Below are 5,000 nucleotides of genomic sequence, written 5' to 3' on the forward strand. Positions count from 1 at the left end.
CTTGGGATAGGTCTGAGACCAGGCACACACCACACACCGGGACAAGGTCACAACTCCTCGATTTACATCCCGTACCTACTCACTGCTAGGTGAACAGGGGCTACACGTGAAAGGAGACACCCAAATATCTCCACCCGGCCGGGGAATCGAACCCCGGTCCTCTGGCTTGTGAAGCCAGCGCTCTAACCACTGAGCTACCGTGTGTGTGTGTGTGTGTGTGTGTGTGTGTGTGTGTGTGTGTGTGTGTGCGTGAGCGCGCGCGCTCACTCGTCCTTCCATCCTGTACTATGTCGCTTGGTCTATGTTCATGTGGTGTCGAACGAGGCCTCACCCTCGCTTCGTAGTGGGTGGCTTAACTCCTTGAGCGCTGGTGAGTGCGTGAGTAAAATCCGGGAAATAATGACTGGTTTCTCCACTTCGTCGTCATTTTATAGGTTTTGTACTTGACGTGTTACGAGTGAAGGACAAACGTGCCCATCACCGATAACTGTCAAGGAAACCACACATTTTTTTTTTTTTATCAGTTTATTCTTTTTTCTTGGTATAGGTGAAGGTCCTGTCGGTAATTCTTTTTTCTTTTTTTACTTTTGTTTTCTTGTTTTAGCAATGAATGTTATACATACAAACTATTGCAAGTACTAGTACTACTAGTGTGCTTCTATAGTTATCACAGTGCTACTACTAATAATAATACTAATACTAATACAAATACTGATACTACTACTACTACTACTACTACTACTACTATTACTACCAGTGAAAAAAAATATCGAACAATAGATATGAAGTAGAAATGAATTAGTAAAGAAATGAATTAGTAAATTAATATATAAATGAATAAATACGAGACGTCCAGTGCCGCGGTTCGTGCTGTTTTGAGGTAGCGCGTTCTCAGTGTAGCTAAGTGAGTGAGTGAGCTGCATTTATCGGATTGTTCAATAACACTTGGTGAGGCGATATCTCCGAGCGGTTGCCACACCACCAGCGTGGGTGAGATGCGTGGGCGAGTAACTACGTGGACAGGGAGTCATCACGGCCTTAGTCAGTGACGGTGGCGCCTCAGTAACCGACCATCGTCTGTGAAGGAGTCGTGTTTGTTGACCTGTCTCCCCCTCCTCTTCTCCCTATCCACGCCTTCCCCGCCACAGCGTTAGTTCAGATGATACGCTTCTTCATGCTGTTATTTGTTGATGTTACCAGACACATAAAGCTATAGATCGTGCAACATTTGTTATGACTACTTCCTTATCAGTAAGTCCAATAATTATTCGTGCCTAGGAGAAAATCACTTTGTAATCTTATCACACGCTATCGGCTTTACATTGGAACATCAAAATTGGTACAAATAAAACATAATTCGTTCTCAGTGTCTTTGAGTTCCCGCTGACACTCTCGCACACCCCCGTGGCCTCGCTGGTCTATTTGTGGATGTATAAGGGTTGTCTGATCCAGTTTCACCCTCAACACTTTTCCGTCAGTTTATCATCTAATCACTTATTTTCCTGTTTATTCGGAATGTATCAACTCCCTTTAAGAGAAATATTCTGTTGTCTGTTAAAGTCATTTTCGATGTGCGGTAAAATAACGTATTTTTTATTTCTTTCTTTCGATGTTACCCAGGATTTTGAAACGCATTATTCTCATTATATAGAACTACTTGTGAGACCAAGGAATTAATTGGTCAGATTCTCATGTGTGTTTCCCTTATTGATATGTTTAATTCTTGTAAAACTATTTTTAATCATGAAAACCTTATTAAAGTAACGGAAGGGAGATCCCAGTAAGTTTAAGAATGTAGACCATTAGCGCAACCAATTACCGAGTTGGTGAGACTCAGAAGTAAATCAGTCAAATAGACATATATAATCAGCCGTTTCATTGCTATTTGACACATACTTCCTGAATCATTAACCACATTGAGACATCTTCATTTGTTCCACAGTCACGTTCAAACACTATATACTGGTTAGAAATTGCAAAATCTTATCTACTTTATCATTATTTTTGCTCATACGTGCACGGTTATTAAGATTCAGTTCATTGTTGTAGTCCTGTGAATTGTTGCGTATTACAGTTAAAAAAATTTCTGTAAGAAATTATCATCTTCGCAATCTTCTGACTAATTGTTACAGTGTACACAACAACGCTCTTCAGGGAATAAACAGTTTAATAATCAGAGAAAAAATAAGAAATAAGTATTGTGTGATCGATGGGCATGAACGGACTTGAGTAACTGAGAACAGCTGGCATCTCGAGGGGGTTGGGTAGAGTTAAAGGATGCGTGTATGACTGTGTGTGTGACCGGCAGGAAACTTTTCACATGCAGCTGTTTTCATAAGATATTGCCGCCGGAAGTTTTCAAGACGGGATCTGAATCACGCAAACAGACAAAGAATTGTGAAATGATTCATAAATTAATATGTTTCGTATGAGAGAGAGAGAGAGAGAGAGAGAGAGAGAGAGAGAGAGAGAGAGAGAGAGAGACTACAGCTTTGTGGACGGTTTCAAAAATAGATGTTCTCTACATTTTAATTGAATACTGTAATTTTCTTTGTCTTGTAAGCCTAAGCTTCTTTGTCGACTTAAGTGTCATTGTTTTGTTTTGCTATTTTCAAGGCACCGTATGTACCGTTATTATTTTTTTTTTTTCTTATGGGATATATAAATGATTGCTTGTTAGATGTTGTGAAGACTTTTCTGTCGAACACAATCTTAAAGAGTCCTTCAGTCTTCTTACCAGGAAACTGTGTGTACGTTTGGAAATACGTGTACAAAATGTATAAAAGAAAGTGGGAGGGATAAGGAAAAGAAAGAAAGAAAGAAAGAAAGAAGAAGAAGAAGAAGAAGAAGAAGAAGAAGAAGAAGAAGAAGAAGAAGAAAAGAAAAGAAAAAGAAGAAAAACAAAGAAGCAAAGGAAAGGAAAGAAATAAATCACCAAACAAAGAGAATAGAAGAGAAAGAAGGAAAAGAAATAGTAGTAGTAGTAGTAGTAGTAGTTGTTGTTGTTGTAATGGAGCAATGAGAGTAATAATAATGACGAAAATAATAATATTGATAGTGGTAATAGTAATAGAAATAGTAGTAGTAGCAGCAGTAGTAGCAGAAAGAGTAGCAGTAGTAGTAGTAGAAGTAGTAGCAGTGATAGTAATAACAATAATAGTGATAATGATACCTTTTCCCATTACAGAACAAAAGAATTGAACCGTTACATTCCAGTTAAGACAAAAAAAGCTGTTCATTACTAACGCATGTGTTCCAGAGAGAATGAATGGAATAGACGAAAATAATTATGCAGTACCGTTACATAACAAAATTCTTATTAGTCAAAGGTTAAACTATTACATTCTTATTATTTCTTGTTATTGTTAAGATTATTTTCATGATCTCTCTCTCTCTCTCTCTCTCTCTCTCTCTCTCTCTCTCTCTCTCTCTCTCTCTCTCTCTCTCTCTCTCTCTCTCTCTCTCTCTCTCTCTCTCTCTCTCTCTCTCTCTCTCTCTCTCTCTCTCTCTCTCTCTCTCTCTCTCACACACACACACACACACACACACACACACACACACACACACACACACACACACACACACGAAGAAAAGACGAGTGGGAGGAGAGGAAGAGCGTAAGCTTAACCATTTCTCTGTTTATGTTTAAGCTTTCATTTCTTGTTTTCACGCCGAAAAAAAAAGCCCCAATAAGTTTCTCACTAAAGATAAAATCGAAAACACTATTGCGCCATGGATTGTAACACATACCGTGGTGTTACAAAATCAAAGTTTGAACTATAATTTGCTACTTGGTCACATTGCGTTGCTCCAGATTACAAACCTTGGGCTGGCGTGTCCTGCCGTGCACTGCCCTTACCTCCTCACCTCCTTACCTCGCCCTTGCCTGCGTGACCTCTCAAGGACACTGCACCCTTGCCTTCCTCTTCCGAGCTTTGTGTCAGATGGAAATGCCACATCATGGACTCACTCATCTGTTGTCCTCACACATAAATCTTCTTCCTTTGTTTACTTCTGTGTGTGTGTTTTTTTTTTTTTTTTTTTTTTGGGGGTGGGGCGGTGGGGTGGGAGAGATTGTCAAAGTAAATGCTACTATATTGCAAGTAGAAAGCATTATGAAATTATAGAAGTTGTGGCCATAATTTGTAACTATTTTGTTTCCTCTAATGATGATGATAAAGATTTATTTCCTTTATGAAGTTATATATTCATAAATGTCTCAACCTCATTCTATAACCCTCTACGAATACATTAATGAAACTTGCATATATATCCTTAAATGAGGCATATATAAAAAAAGAAGTTTACCTTCACTTACTTGTTGAAAGACAAATCAATGATGTCTCTGCGTCTCTGTTGGAAAATTATTATTGTTCTCTCTTACATTATCCTTGAAAACAGAAATAAATTGTTTAATGAAATTGTTTGTTTTCCATGCTCGCCATTCGGTGTACAGACGTGCCTGGCGGCATGTACAGCATATGTTAATAACACAGACAAGACCAAACACAAGACGTTAATAATTTGATGAAAACTATGTGATAATTAATTGAAGTGAAGTTGAGATATACGATGAGAGAGAGAGAGAGAGAGAGAGAGAGAGAGAGAGAGAGAGAGAGAGAGAGAGAGAGAGAGAGAGAGAGAGAGAGAGAGAGAGAATTTTAATCGAAGTCTGATACATTTACTTATTTCAGTTACTTGACCGCATTTTTCAAGTGTGTATGTGTGTGTGTGTGTGTGTGTGTGTGTGTGTGTGTGTGTGTGTGTGTGTGTGTGTGTGTGTGTGTGTACGTGGCATGACTCACCTTGCAACACTTCATCTTGGTTTAGTTTACCTCTTCTTCTTTCACTTCTTCTTCTTCTTCTTCTTCTTCTTCTTCTTCTTCTTCTTCTTCTTCTTCTTCTTCTTCTTCTTCTTCTTCTTCTTCTTCTTCTTCTTCTTCTTCTTCTTCTTCTTCTTCTTAAACAGAGCAGGATGCGCCTCTTTGAGCGTGACATCA

General features: G+C 38.7%; 1 long non-coding RNA gene across 1 annotated transcript in view; it reads right to left on the minus strand.

The window, feature by feature from the left end:
- LOC123518919 overlaps positions 1 to 2,258 on the minus strand; it is a 5,119-nt gene extending 2,861 nt beyond the window's left edge. The window contains exon 1 of the long non-coding RNA XR_006678919.1: positions 332 to 2,258. This is a non-coding gene — a long non-coding RNA (uncharacterized LOC123518919). The remainder of the gene's footprint in view (positions 1 to 331) is intronic.
- Positions 2,259 to 5,000: the final 2,742 nt, after the last annotated feature.

This window comes from Portunus trituberculatus, chromosome 44 (genome assembly GCF_017591435.1).
Source record: "Portunus trituberculatus isolate SZX2019 chromosome 44, ASM1759143v1, whole genome shotgun sequence".
Classification (NCBI taxonomy): Eukaryota; Metazoa; Arthropoda; class Malacostraca; order Decapoda; family Portunidae; genus Portunus; species Portunus trituberculatus.